This window comes from Macaca nemestrina, chromosome 5 (genome assembly GCF_043159975.1).
Source record: "Macaca nemestrina isolate mMacNem1 chromosome 5, mMacNem.hap1, whole genome shotgun sequence".
Lineage (NCBI taxonomy): Eukaryota > Metazoa > Chordata > Mammalia > Primates > Cercopithecidae > Macaca > Macaca nemestrina.
The window spans coordinates 170,089,210-170,104,827 of NC_092129.1; the positions used below are offsets into that span (position 1 = coordinate 170,089,210).

Genomic DNA, 15,618 nt, shown 5'->3' on the forward strand with positions numbered 1-15,618 from the left:
AATTCAGGCTGTACGTAAAAAGCTGTAAGCCGTAGACTTTAATCACTTCCTAATTCTTATTTGGCAGAATTTTCATAGCAGGCATGTTTTGAAATACATAGCTTCTGTGGAAAATGAAGGGCATTGTAATTTGAAGAGAGTTTTTGTTTTTATGGTTTTGGGCTTTTTTTAAATGCTTGCTTTTATCTAAATAATGTACTCATTACGAAAACCATACTTCACAAAAGAAACTGGTAATCCACTTAATGGCAGGGTATTTTGTCTAATTTTTTCTTTCTTTCTTGATGACCCATATTCCTTCCCAAGACTTTATATTTCTCACACTGTACAGGAAAATAGCATCAAAGGCCACTAGACCATGTGAGCACCTCATGAGCTAGGAAGCACATATAGATAAGACATATATAACATCAGTGTTACCCTATCTCATCTTCCCAGTGTCCTGCAACACTTGAGAAAGCTATTTGGGGCGAGTTGCAGTAGACAGAAACTTCGTTGGCCCCAGGGAACTGTCCAGGGAGAAGCTTGGAGGAATCTGTGTCTGGCTCAGTGGCACCCCCATCTGGAGACCAAGAGAAGCGCTGCCTGACTGTCCTGGCTTCCATCCTTAAAAGGATTCTTTAGTAACTGGGGCAGAATCTGTTCCCCGGGGTGCACACAAAGCCCTTTTCACTTTCACAGCCAACAAACACTTTGACGTTCAAAGCCTTGCCAAAAGAAAGCAGCCATTTCCTCTCACAGCAATAATATCATTTCCCCACGTTTTAATGGAACTCTGCACTTTAACAAACACTGTCACACCCATTATCATCTCATTAGATTTCAGTGAAAGAACGACTAGAGCAAAAGCAAAATAATTATTTTCTCAGAAATAACTGTGAATGAGCCAGTGGTTTATGTTCACCGGGACACTGCACCGTTTATAATTAACGTCATCTCCGTTACCAGCCTCTTGTGGTCCTCAGTACTTCCCCAGGGAGAAAGTGAACTGTAAAGAAAACCAGGTTGGAGAATTGAGCCCGGCTTAGTGTCATTTCATTGATGTGACTCAATGCCTGATGGATACACGTGTTTCTCTGGGTCACCAAGATTTGGTCAAATGCTCTTGCCGGGGGGTCTGTCTTCAGCAATCAGTAGTAGGGGAGGACATAGAACTCCCTGAAAAAAAAAAAAAAAAAAAAAACACAGAAAAATACCCTGTTACATGGTATATGGAAAGATGTTTGAGAGATTTGGTAAAAAGGCTTGTGTTGCCGACCACACCAAAGTGCCAATGGACTTCTCCATCGCCTATACGCCCTTTGGGCACCAGCTGCCTCCTGGCACACCACCCTTCCTCATGTAGGGACTCCTGGCCTCTGGCCTCCTGTATCTTTCCTTCTGGCTCTCTTTACATCCCATCCTTTCCTTTTCCGGGTCTTGCAGTTTTTTCCTGCTTTCTCCAACCTTGTCTCCTCACACTCAGTCGTTCACTCGTATTTATTGAGCAGCTGTGATGTAGCGGATGCTGCTCCAGGGGCTGGAATTACAGCAGGGAACAAAGCAAAGCCCCCACCCTTAGGTACTTTATGCTCTAGCCAGAGAGACAGACGGCAAACAGATATACAACACGCTGCTACTAGAGAGTGAACAGTGGTGCGAAGAGAAAGAAGACAGAAATAGGAAAGACGAGATGGGATGGGGAGATTTGAGATAGGCCCATGGCTGTCAACCAGGGGAGATTTTGCTTTGGTGTCTGATTCATAAACACCTTTTGGCTAAGGCTTTGCACAAAAGCAAAATCCAAAACACTCACATGAAAGAGTGCCTTGGACGTCTGTACCTGGATTTGATTTCAGTTCTGCCACTTACTGGTAGTTCCTTCACTTCTTCAGTCTCCATTTTCTTAACTTGAAGTGGGAACTTGGCCCCCTTTGCAGGGTTATGGTACAGATTAGGTGAGATGATGTGTCCTGTGTGCACAGTGTCCAGCACACAGGAGCGCTGATGTGTGGTAGCCGTGACAACAGGGATGGTCCAGATGATGGCAAGACCAATAATAAGCAGGTACTTCTTAGTACCTGGGCTCTCAGCCCCATATCAGTCACTGTTCAAAAAATGGTGGGGGAACTATGACCTTTGACTTAAAAATGCTGCCTCCCCAACACTTGAAACACATCTTTCTAGGCACAGAATGGGGGAGAGCTACCTTTGACCCCTGCCACCCACTTCAGTTTTTCATATGCTCAAAATCATAGAGGTAGGAAAGATCCTAAGATCAAGTCTCACCCATCCATGTTACAGATGAGGAAGATGAGGCCCTGAGAGCAGAAGTGATCACATCCTTGGTAGAAGTCTGTGGATAGGGGCCTGACTATTTCTTTCAGGCATAGTGGTGAGGAATGCTTAAGAATAGAGGCTACCGGGCGTGGTGGTGCCTGCCTGTAATCTCAGTTACTCGGGAGGCTGAGGCAGGAGAATAGTTTGAACCCAGGAGGCAGAGGTTGCAGTGAGCTGAGATTGTGCCACTGTACTCCAGCCTGGGCAACAGAGCAAGGCTCTGTCTCAAAAAAAAACAACAAACAAACAAACAAAAGTAGAAAAGTAGAGGCTACACTGGGTGGAGGGCTTCTAGAAGGGGGAGAGGCAGGAGATGAAGGGGGTCCCATCAGCACTCTCTCCCCAGGGAGGTTCCTGGCAGTGGACTACCCAAACATGTCTTATTTATGTACTTTTTCCTTCTTCTTTTCTTCACCCACTAAGATATAAGCTGTGTGAGCTCCTTATGTGTCTGGTTCTCCTCTACAGCCCTAGTCCTTACAACTTTCCCCACACTCCAACAAACATACAAAAAAAAACTCATCATCACTGGTCATTAGAGAAATGCAAATCAATACCATAATGAGATACCATCTCATGTCAGTTAGAATGGCACTTATTAAAGTCTGGAAACAACAGATGCTGGAGAGGATGTGGAGAAATAGGAACACTTTTACACTATTGGTGGGAGTGTAAATTAGTTCAATCATTGTGGAAGACAGTGTGGCGATTCCTCAAGGATCTAGAACCAGAAATACCATTTGACCCAGCAATTCCATTACTGGGTATCTACCCAAAGATTATAAATCATTCTACTATAAAGACACATGCACATGTATGTTTATTGCAGCACTATTCACAATAGCAAAGACTTGGAACCAACCCAAATGCCCATCAGTGATAGACTGGATAAAGAAAATGTGGCACATATACACCATGGAATACTACTCGGCCATAAAAAAGAATGAGCTCACGTCCTTGCAGGGACATGGATGAAGCTGGAAGCCATCATCCTCAGCAAACTAACACAGGAACAGAAAACCAAACACCTCATATTCTCACTCATAAGTGGGAGTTGAACATGGACACAGGGAGGGGAACGTCACACGCTGGGGCCTGTCAAGGGTTGGGGGTAAAGGGAGGGAAGGGAAAGCATTAGGACAAATAGCTAACGCATGAGGGGCTTAAAATCTAGATGACGGGTTGATAGGTGCAGCAAACCACCATGGCACACGTATACCTATGCAACAAACCTGCATATTCTGCACATGTATTCCAGAACTTAAAATAAAAAATAAAAACTTTTCCCCGCACTGAGCAGGTGCTTAGTAAACCCAGAAGAAGTGCTCACCACCTGCACAGGCTCAACTGCTTCCTCAGAGATCATGAGGAAAACGCCATCTCTCCCTGGGAGCCTCGGTGCCTCCAACCCAGACAGAAATCCCCACAATGGTCAAATCACAAACACTTTTAAACACAGCAGCTACTTATTTTTATCATGGCTTTTATCAGTAACAACAGTAGTATTTTTAAAGTATATGGAGGTCAAGCCCGGTGGCTTATGCCGGTAATCCCAGCACTTTGGGAGGCTGAGGCAGGCAGATCACTTGAGGTCAGGAGTTTGAGACCAGCCCGGCCAACATGATGAAATCCTGTCTCTACTAAAAATACAAAGATTAGCCAGGCATGGTGGTGGGTGCCTGTAATCCCAGTTACTTGGGAGGCTGAGGCAAGAGAATCATTCGAACCCAAAAGGCAGAGGTTGCAGTGAGCTGAGATCATACAACTGCACTCCAGCCTTGGCAACAGAGTGAGACTCAGACTCAAAAAAAAAAAAAAAAAAAAAAAAGTGTATGGAGATCAGCAGTAAGCCAGTGTTTTCATATGCGTTATTGGACTCTTTCCAATGTATCACCAAACTCTTTTTCAAATCATGAACATTCTCCTGTTAACCACCCTATTGACTGGGCCTTTTGTCTTGTTCCATTTCAAAGGGTTGGACTGAACCTGGTAAAACCCCCCACCAGCGGGGGCAGAATTAGTTTAGAAGGGTCTTGGGACCAAATATAACCAGAATTATGTACACTCAGGTGACTTGAAGGTACAGCCAGGAGAGAGCCAAGACTGTTATTCCAAGGTCACAGCCAAGAGTTTGCAGCGCTTTGCAACTCCCAAAGAAGAAAGGATTCAATCAGAGAATGAACAGCACTGTTGGTGACTGAGAGGGTCCAAATAAGATGTCACAACTGAGCACGGAAAAGGGTTCAGTACGGATTTGTCAATGTGGTAAAGCAATCTGTTTGGTGCCTGTACCAAAAGTCTCAGAATGAGAGCTTAAAGGAGATTATGGAGTGGGCCCCAGTGGGTCACTTCCCACTTCTCAGGCTCCAGGTAAAAGGAACGTGGAAGAGGTATGTTTTGATGGAGGATTAAGTCTGATGGGAGCATGTAGCCTTGGTCTCTGCGCTCTGTCATCATTTGCTTTTAATCTCACGAAGAGCTTTAATGTGGGGGGAAAGCAGTGTAAACATTCAATAAGTGGTGTGTCTTTGTCACTTTTAAATAATGATACTAAAGTAATAAGTTCCTTGCTACAGAAAATGGAAATGATATAAAATGGGCAGTTCATATGACTCCCTAAATAATTTGGGGAGAAACAAACAAATAACCAGCTACTGGGAAGGAAGTGCTTATTAAGTCTAAGGTGTAGTGTCTGGTTTTGTACACCTGTCTTTTCACTCAACAAGTATTGACAGTTCTCTAAACACCTGCCTCCACTAGATCATTCTATTGCACTTCTCTATTCTGCTTGTGCAGACACAATCCTTTCTCTCTCCACAGCCAAGAGACTTGCCTATTGCCAAGTTCAACTACAAGGAGGTCTGCACTGGTGACTGAGGCCCTCAGGAATTGCATTCTCACTCACTGTGGGCAGTTCTCACTCATGATTTGGTGAGGTATCCAGCTCCTTATCAATGCAGCCCAGGAGGCAAGATGGAGATACTCCACCAGCCCTGGAGAAGAATCACCAATTAGAATGGCTTGAAAGCATCTCTCAGTTGCTAAGTAATAAATGCTTCTGTTGGTAGTGCCCTCACTCTGATTTTGACATAGGGAAGGATGACAAAATCAGGGCTCCCACCCTGGTAACAGAATTACTGCCCATGACCCCAGCTATACTCAAGTAATTGGTTTTTACACAACCTGCTTTAAAAGAGGACACATGACAGATCTCTCAAAGGCCTGTGGAAACAGGCACAATCTGTTTTAAAACCTCAGCAAAGAAGAAAAAAGGCCTTGGAGTAAGAGAACATACAAGATTAATGATCTCCCCGCACCGTAGGGAGAAGTCAACACCAGCTGGGGATAGATCTGTCAGAGGCGATGAACGCGATGAGAAAAGGCAGCTGATAAGTTCATTCGGTGTAGAATTTCAACTATGATCTATGGATACACACTGCAAGTACAGGAACATCATTTTTTTGCAGAGTATAAATACCCCAGAATATACACGAACCACCTCTAGAGTATGATTCTTTGGCTTCTCATTTTGTCCTGACCCTGCATCTTGTTGTAAGTCATATTAGTCATAGGCAACAAACAGGACAATTATGAACATTCAGTTTTTTTCAACAATGGTGGAGGAAATGTATAATATGCACTTTCAGAATAAAACCAACTCAAGATGTCAGCTTCTTATTTACAAGGATACTTGTTTGTTCTGATATTTTACAGGTATGAATATACCAAGTGCCGTGGACTATAGTGGCTCACATCTGTAATCACAGCACTTTGGGAGGCTGAGGCGAGAGAATCACTTCAGCCCTGGCGTTCGAAGCTGCAGTGAGCTATGACTGCACCACTATTCTCCAGCCTGGGCTACAGAGTGAGACTCTGTCTCTAAATACCAAGTATGTATTATTTCCATGTAATGCCTAATATTTGAGTACATTCAAACTGAAGCTGGTGAGGGATTCTGGTTTAAACTCAGTTGTTATGTTGGACGGCATATGGCCCCAGCTTCCCCACTATGTAGGGCAAAAATTTCTACAGTGACACCGTAAGGAGAAAAGAAAATCAAATTATGTGAGGGGGTCTCATTTCAGTGATGTCAGACTCATGTAGCTGATTTTGTAATATTTTTACTAGACGTTTGATTGAATTAACTTTAGAATTTCAACCCACAAATAATCTAATAAAAGTAGGGTTTGAATCCATAAGTCATCTAAATTCAGGCAGCATTTAATTTGCTTCCCCAAACCTTTTACAGAAGCTTATGTCTTCAATGCAAGGCTCAGCCGTCGCTTCCCATCCTCTGCAGGTGATCACAAGCTGTCAAGCGACAGGGGCCATTGCCTAAAAAGGACAGTGAGCAACAGCAAGCCAGCAAACATACCCTACAAATTAGGGCGGCTCTGCCCCAGTGAGGGTCAGTCAGTGTCCAAGAAGCTTTGAATGCAAGAACTAGGTGACCACTTGGAGATTCAGTCCAGAGCTGTAAAATTCAGGGATCCAGATCACCCAAATGGTTAACGGATTGGAATCCTCTTCTGCTAATTCCTCTCCCAAGCTCTATTGAAAGATGCTGGGTTTAAAAACAAAAGCAAAACAACACAACCCCAAACTGGAAATATGTAGCTTCCAAACCATGAGTCAGCTCTGGCTCCAACTACCTCCCATCTGGCATACAGAGCATAAATCCACATGTTTCAGTGGCTTTTCTAGTAACAACACACAAAATTTAAATCTCAAATCTATGATTTTAGCTCGAAAAGTTTTTTAAAACCAGAAAAAGAGAGAATGACTTTATACTTAGAAATGAGGAGTACCACAGCTCATTTATAGATACACGAGTCGACAAAAAAACCTGGAGCTGGGTGTTTTTAACCTGAATTTTTTATCAGAAAATGAGAAAAAGAGAAACTTTCCAAAGCACCTGTGGTTTCCAGATCTTGGGGAGAAGGTAAAGCATTTTAGAGACGTTTCAGATAACATTTTCTCATTTTAAAATATGAGTTATAGCTTTAGGGCACGTGCATAGAGAGAGAGAGAGCGGAAGAGAGATTGAAACAAAGAAATTGAGGGAGAAAGAGGGAGGGAGACAGAGAGAGGGGCTCTTTTCTTGCCTTCATTTCCCAATTCTTTACCATGTCTGTCTCGGCCTGGCCAGCTACCACTCCCTTTCTCTATACCAACAGGTCCACATCTATTTCTCTTACATGGCTATGAACTAGAAATAATGAGCTTTTATAATTTATTTTGGGATGTGAATAATTTTTTTAAAAATCTTATACTGTGGTCAGGTGCAGTTGCTCATGCCTGTAATCCCAACATTTTGGGAGGCTAAGGCAGGTGGATCACTTGAGATCAGAAGTTCGAGACCAGTCTGGTCAACATGGCAAAATCCCATTTCCACTAAAACTACAAAAAAGGCCGGGCGCGGTGGCTCAAGCCTGTAATCCCAGCACTTTGGGAGGCCGAGGTGGGTGGATCACGAGGTCAGGAGATCGAGACTATCCTGGCTAACATGGTGAAACCCCGTCTCTTCTAAAAATACAAAAAACTAGCCGGGCGTCTGTAGTCTCAGCTACTTGGGAGGCTGAGGCGGGAGAATGGCGTGAACCCGGGAGGCGGAGCTTGCAGTGAGCCGAGATCATGCCACTGCACTCCAGCCTAGGAGACACAGCGAGACTCCGTCTCAAAAAAAAAAAAAAACTACAAAAAAATCAGCCAGGCATGATGGTGCACACCTGTAATCTCAGCTACTTGGGAGGTTGAGGCACAAGAATCGCTTGAACCCGGGAGGTGGAGGCTGCAGTGAGCCGAGATCACACTACTGCATTTCAGCCTGGGCAACAGAGTGAGACTCTGCCTCGAAAAGAAATCTTACATGGTGATTTTTTTTTTCTGCCTATGGTTTCAGTGGCCCTTCATAGAAATGGGTTCCCCATCCTTCACTCTGCTGAGGATACATCATGAAAAAACCCTTCAGTGGGGACAAAATTAACTTCCCTCCCTTAGAGAAGAGAAAAATAGTCAAGCATTGTAACTTCAGTCTTCCGTTTACATACACAATGGTTCTGATTCCTCGCTTTCGTCTCTGGTCATCCTAACCTTGAGTCCCCACTGCCTACGTGCTGACCCTTGAGCAGGGAGGGAAAGATACGCCGAGCTGTCCCCATGATGATGGTGACAGGGTGAATGTTTAAGGTACAACAGAAGTCGCTCCCTCCAAAAGAGAAGTACTGAGATGAGGGTTGGTCTGAGGGTGTGCCCATGAGGGGTCGTCATTACACTTCCAATTCTGAAAAAAAAAAAAAAATCCTCTCTGGAAGCACTGGACGTTTTGAACTCTGTTTTTCTCGACTGTGGTCTATCTAGTATCTATGAATTCCTTCAAAGCTTGTGCTTGTCAGCCAATGCATACTTCAAGATTTAGAAATATGTCTGTGTGCATACACGCATTAAAATATGTGCATTCTGTTTTCAAAGTAGTACAATGAGAGGCTGAGCTTAGCTAAAGAAGTTGTATGATGTCCTGTCTGTCTTCTCATCACCCCATGACCCAGCAAGCAAGTTTTAATATAGAAAATCAGCAGAAGAGAGGTCTTCCAGCCATAGAACACCTTGATATACTGCTGTAGTAGTACATTAGGATAAATAACTGCAACAACAACCCCCCAAATCTCAGTGGCTTGATACAATACAGGCCTATTCCTTACTCAAATCACATGGAAAGCAGCTTGGTGGCTCTCTTCCAGGAGGTGACTCAGGAATCTAAGCTCCTTCCATCGTATGCTGCCACCATCTTAAACACGTGAATTTCCATGTTGTCACAGAAGGGGAAGAGGGAGCATGTTCACGCTTTCATGCCAGGCCCAGAAGCAGCTTGCATCTCTTCCACCACATTCCACTGGCGAAAGTCCAGTCATCTGGCCCCAGCCTAAGTACAATGGAATTTGGGAAATGGAATCTCCCAGTGTGCCTGGAAGAGAAAACAGGATTGATATTTAGCCAGCCCCTGCTATAGGTGATTTTTCTTCAGTCTATTAAGTTTTTAAACTTTGAGTGTGCTGAATAAGAAAAGGTAGCAAAGAAAAAGCTAAATAAGAGCTTTGTGCGTCTGATAAAATTAAACCTTTGATTGGGCCCAATTTCCCCAAATGGTAGACCAAATGGAGCTAAATCAGGGTGGAACATCCAATATATAGACCTCAAAGTTACTTTTTATTCCAACGTGTATAGACACCACACCTTGCAGGAGCTGTCTTACCCGAAGAGCATTCCCGGATAGAGTCCCCGTGCAACAGTACAACAATCTGGTCTTGAGGTGGGTGTATCCATTGGACTCTAGCTGAGGAAGGAGGAACAAGCCACTCCTGAGAATTATTCTACAACTGTGCTATTCCCTAGTGAAATCAGGACAGGGGAGGGACAGAGGGCTACCCAGTGAAGTGGGGGCCCAGACCATTCTTAGCAACCCCAACAGGAACCAGATCAGACCATGCACCTCCGCACATACCATGTGCCCATGCTGTGTTCCCCACCCCAAGGAATGCCACCACCATCCACCCATTTCCCCAAGCCAGGCTCCTCTCTCTCCTACCTCCTACTACCCAACATCGCACCCTGTCGACCTCACCTCCTGGCTCTCTCTCCAAGGCATCCCACTTTCTTAATTTCACTGCCTCATGACCGCGCCCTGGTCTTCTGCCACAGCCTCCTACCTGGCCTCCCTGCCTCCAGGGAGGCACCAACGCTTCATGGGGCAGAGTACTCATTCTAAAACATAAAGCTGCTCATGTCATCCCTGTTTAAAATTCCTAATATATCTGAATATATTCCCATTGCTAATATATTCCCATTGCCTTTAGAACAAAACTGAGAATCCCTGGCATGACCACTAAGGCCCCACATAATTGGTTTCTTGCTTGTTCCCCCAGCCTCAGCTTTCTCCAATGCCCCTTCTCCCGAACACTCCCATGCACGCTACAATCAGCCAAGCGTTACCACTTGTGGTTCCCAAAATGGGCTCCTGCCCCTTCCTCTGCCTCGAACTCCTGCCCTCTCACCTTCTCCCTCCTCCCCAGGTGACTTCCCACTTGTCTCCAACGGGATGACGAACACAATGCTCCTCTGTTGCGACTGCAGAAGGAATGATTGGAACATGGTACCGTTCATACTGAAGGGGAATCTGACTAGACGTAGCATCATAGCCCCAGGTCATTGTTTGGCAGAGATTTGGGTCAAAGTATTGTTATCAGGAGAAATCTGCCTTCCCTCATGCAGACTAGATGGGGTTCAGCCAGGGAAGCACTCTCCGGGATGGCCTCCAAGTCTTCTTGTATGCACTTGAAAAGCACCCACAGCCCTGCATTGCAGGTGGAGAGGAACCTCCCTGAAACGGAGGTGCCCACAGGCACCTTGCTCTCGTTCCTCTCTCTAACCCCATCTCAGCCCTCTCTCCGGAGAAGTCATCAGGAGCCAGGGCAGACAGAGACAATATGGAGTCTCGCCATGTTGCCCAGGCTGGTTTTGAACTCTCAGGCTCAAACAATCCTCTTGCCCCAGCCTCCTGAGTAGCTGAGATTACAGGTGAGAGTCACCATGCCCAGAGGGACAGAGACACTAGTGACATTGACTGACAGAACTTGTAGCTTCTCCAGACTGTCTTAGGACTGGAGTTCATCAGTTATTCCGTGGGGGAGCTTATGATCTAACGGAGAACACATGGACACCAGGCAGTGAGGGTTAAACAGGATGTAGAATGACCACAGGGAAGACTGGGGGAATAAGAGTATTCTGAAGGTATAGTCAGTGAGTCCTCTGCTGATGCCCCAAAGAAGAGATTCAGAGGCAGCAAATGCATCCGCACTCTACAAAAGGCGCTGCACCGTCTACGAAGGACTGCCTATTGGGTCCCCTAAACCAAATGTGTGACCTCAAGCCCAGGGCTGCCGACAGGCTCTGCACCTGGGGTGAGAGTGATCAAGAAGCAGGTGCAAGGCAGGATTCCTGATGGTCTGGAGGGCCGGGTGTTCCCTCATCCCTGTTACGAAAATGATGGGTGTTCCTGAAGTCAGGTGAGGGGGCTTTTAGGGAAATACTTGCAGAACATGATGTGGCCCCTGGAGTCTGGAGGACCCAGAGAGAGAGAGAGTGCCTGATCTCAGCCTGTCTGTAGCATTCTGAAAACAAAAGTCTGACCTGAGGCCCCCTTGGGTGTAGGGTGGGAGAACAAAGTGTGAGCAGCCTGCTTTCCCAGAGTTCAGAGGGGTGAATGCGTGCTCACCATGGACCAGAGCGGATGCTGCAGAAGGTCATGAGGCTTGAGCTGTCTTGAAAGGGTCTCTCCCGACAGGTCCACCTGCAGCTGGAAGTGACCACAAATGAAGAGTCTGTGAAAGGGTGGATCTCCAAAAGTAGAAACTGGGAGGAGCAATCAAAATGGCAGGTCCATGGGGCATCACCTGCACGATTGCACCCATGAACCATGCAGGGGGCATCACCTGCACCACTGCACCCGTGAGCCATGCAGTGGGCAGGGGACTCCCACGGGGTTCCCCAGAGGGACATTTTCACAGCACTTACCATAATCAGAGCTAGCATTTGGGCACTGTCTCCCCTTCCTGCACATTGTCTCCCCACTCTTCCTCTACCTCCCCATGGAGAACAAGTCAGCCTAGTGGGAGATGAGTATAGGGTGGGAGACAAATCCTGAAGAAGCAGACGGCTCTGCTATCTCCCCCAGTGTGGGTTTCCAAGACTAATGCAGGTCAACGCTGGACGAGGGCAAGAAGCTTTAAATGGGAGACCTTAGAGCTTTCATATTAGATTAAACTAGACTTTTTTTTTAAACCTAAAAAAAAAAAAAAATGAGACTGCTTATTAAGTCCTAAACCTGGTCAGGAAAGCTGTTAATTGGATAGATATATATGTCAGTGAGTTGAGGTAATGACGAGGAGCATCAGTTTTTTTGTTTGTTTGTTTGTTTGTTTTTTCTGCTTGCCCTGCACCAAGTCTAGCTCATTTGATGAACCGGTGATGTCAGCTACACTGGGGTCATATTCTCCATCACGGAAACCCTGGACCCATGGATGGATAAGGGAGCTTTCAGAAGTCTTGTGGGCTTTGGGTAAACTAAAATTTTGGCCAGCAAACAGACACAAAGCTGCACCTTAAATCCATGTAACCTTTCTTAAAGGTTGGCCATCCTGAGTGAAGGGGACCATTCTGGTGTTGACTCTCCTGAAGCCACCAGGGCTGCTTAGGCAGGATTTATGATCCTGCTCAGTGAGCACTCATCTGCTCACGTGGAGCCTGGCATCACCCTGCAGTGGCTCCAGGGGAGGGAAGGGAAGCCACAGCCAGGCAGCCCAAGGGCTTCTGCACTGACATCCCGGGAGTTCATTCCGCCTTCCTGGTGAGGGCTGTTGATTCCAGGCACAGACCCAAGAACTGGAAAATGTCAGGCTTTGCTCGGCAAGTCCCTTCTGTGATTGAGATAAATGGATGAGTTTGAAGGGAATATAGATGGGGGAAGCATGTAAAACAGCTGAATAAACCTGCCAGCCTTTCTCCAACCTTTTAGAGGGAGCAGAGAAAGAGAGTAGGGAGGGAGAAATTCCTTCCAGGGGTCTCGCCCTCAAGTAGGGGAGATGTTACCTTTTTTGGGCATATGAATAATTCAGTATTTCTCCCCTTTAACGTTGTTTTCATCTTCTTCCTTTTTTTAAAGGTGGAAGTGTGTGTGTGTGTGTGTGTGTGTGTGTGTGTGTGTTAGAGAGAGAGAGAAAAGGTATATTAGTTTGGTAGGGCTGCTGTAACAAATTGCTACAAACGATGTGGCTAAAACAACAGAAATTTATTCTTGAAGTTCTAGAAGCTAGAACTCCAAAAATCAAAGTTTCAGCAGGGTCATGTTCTCTCTCCGAAGGTTCTAGGGAAAAATTTCGTCGTTGCTCGTCTGGTTCTGGTGGCTTCAGGCATCCCTTGGCTTGTGGCAGCCTCACTCCCATCTTTGCCTTCATCTTCACATGGCCCTCTTCTCTGTGTGCTCCTATCTTCTTTTCTTCTATTTCTTATACCGACACTTGTCATGGGATTTAGGGTCAACGTGAATAATTCAGGAAGATCTCATCTTGAGATTCTTAATTACATCTGAAAAGACTCTTTTTCCAAATAAAATGACAGTCACAGATTCCTAGTGGGTGTGCTTTCTGCTGGGGAGGAGGAGACCTTTCAACCCACTACAGAAGACCAAATGACAGCAATGAAATGGAAAACTGTTTAAGGTCCAGGAATAAGGAACTAGGGTTCATGGGAAAGCTCTTCCATTTTAGGGATACGCATCAGCCCCTCCTTGTCTGGGACAGTATGTCCCGGGGGGCCTCCATACCATTGCCTCTCTTGGAATCTCTGGTCTTGGTCAGGTGGGTGCATTGGTTCCAAGAGGAGATAGCTGTGCTCTCCCCAGGGCTTTGTACCAAGACCATGCCTCTGTTTAGTGGCACACAACGGAAGCACCAGTGTTAGTAAGGAGTAAGAAATGACTTATCTTTCTTGAAACAAAAAAATCAATTGCCTGTAAGGAAGCCAAGGCCTGTTTCTCCAGGACCAACTCCTTAAATGCATGCCACTCTCTTGAGGATAATTAGAAGTCCTCTGTAAATGTTGAAGAGCTATATAAACGTAAGACTTCTTCATATCATCATCATCATTATTCCAAGGAAATAAACTCTAATGATAGCAAGTACCTTCTGTATATTGAACACATTCCGTATACTGCATGTGGATGTGTATCACGCTCCACATTTTACTCCCATAGCCTCAGTTAGTCTCATGTCTCATTTTCTTTCTTTTTTTTTGACAGGGTCTCACTCTGTCAACCAGGCTGGAGTGCAGTGGTAAAATCGTGCCTCACTGCAGCCATGAGCTCTTGGGCTCCGGCGATTCTCCCACCTCAGCGATTCTCCCACCTCAGCCTGTAGTTGGGACTACAGGCATGCACTACCACACTCAGCTAATTTTTTGCCTTTTGTTTTTTGTAGAGGTTTTGTCATGTTGACCAGGCTGGTCTCAAACTCCTGGGCTCAAGCGATTCTCCCACCTCTGCCTACCAAAACGCTGGGATTACAGGAGTGAGCCCCTGTACCCAGTGCATTTTCCTTATTTTTTAAATGGAAATGAAAACACCTCCTTCTCCACTTGTTCTGAAATCATGTAAGTAAAACAGCTTACCCAAGGTCATACAGCTGGAGAATGACACACTGGGGACTCAAATCCAGATTTTTCTGATTACAAAACTGCTGAGCTGTGAAATCCAGTGTTTTTTTCCCATTTGTGTGACTCTTTAAAAGGGGCAGTTTCTGCCGCGGGGGTCAGGGGTGGAGGGGCTTTTTGGCACTCTTGGGAATTATCTTCTTTCTTCACCTGTGCAGACTTGCAAGCGCCTTTTAGGAAAATAAGGGATTGGTGGATCCTCAAGGGGTTAGACGTGGTGTGGAGTGGCCTATTCTGGGCTAAGGAACTGGACATTTTCTGACTTTCTGATCCCAAGTCTCTAAGCTATGGTTCTGCTGTACCTCAAATAGGTCTTGTGGAAAACTGCAGGACTTTGGGCACTGAGCTGCTCTTCTGCAGGTTTTTTTTTTTTTTTTTTTTTTTTTTTTTGAGACGGAGTCTCACGCTGTTGCCCAGGCTGGAGTGCAGTGGCGCGATCTCGGCTCACTGCAAGCTCCGCCTCCTGGGTTCACGCCATTCTCCTGCCTCAGCCTCCTGAGTAGCTGGGACTACAGGCGCCCACAACCGCGCCCGGCTAATTTTTTGTATTTTTAGTAGAGACGGGGTTTCACTGTGGTCTCGATCTCCTGACCTTGTGATCCGCCCACCTCGGCCTCCCAAAGTGCTGGGATTACAGGCTTGAGCCACCGCGCCCGGCCTTCTGCAGGTATTTATGGAAATCCTGGTAGGGGAAGGATACCTTCATGGAGGTTCCACCTGGATGGGGAGAGAGAAATCTGAGCATCAACAGAAGAGTGTAAAATCGAGAGTTAGTAGGAGAGCAAACTGTAAGTAATAGGGGGCCAGGGAAGTGGACAATCGGAAGGATGTGCTTTATTCAAATCATAGCTCCAGTCCACCCACCTCCGTGAAGTTGACTTCAGGCCTGCTGCTGGCCCCCTTTCTGATGGCAGGAGGCAGGAATGACGTCCTATCTCCTTTCACCAAGAATCTGAGCCAGTGACTGTAGGGTGGTACTGTGAGCACACGGAAGTGTGAAGAGTGGCTCCATGGCTGTGCCAGACACCCAGGTGCCCC

General features: G+C 45.9%; 1 long non-coding RNA gene across 2 annotated transcripts; it reads right to left on the reverse strand.

Moving 5' to 3' along the window:
* Positions 1-636: 636 nt before the first annotated feature.
* LOC105482458 (uncharacterized) lies at positions 637-14,946 on the reverse strand. Of its 2 annotated transcripts, XR_011624023.1 has the most exons (4): positions 14,883-14,946; positions 11,591-11,671; positions 9,021-9,283; positions 637-1,158 (listed from the first exon to the last, which is right to left on the reverse strand). It is a non-coding gene; the product is annotated as an uncharacterized lncRNA (long non-coding RNA). The 2 variants fall into 2 exon arrangements; XR_987619.3 differs by lacking the exons at positions 11,591-11,671; positions 14,883-14,946 and adding an exon at positions 9,572-9,690.
* Between the last annotated feature and the right edge of the window lie 672 nt (positions 14,947-15,618).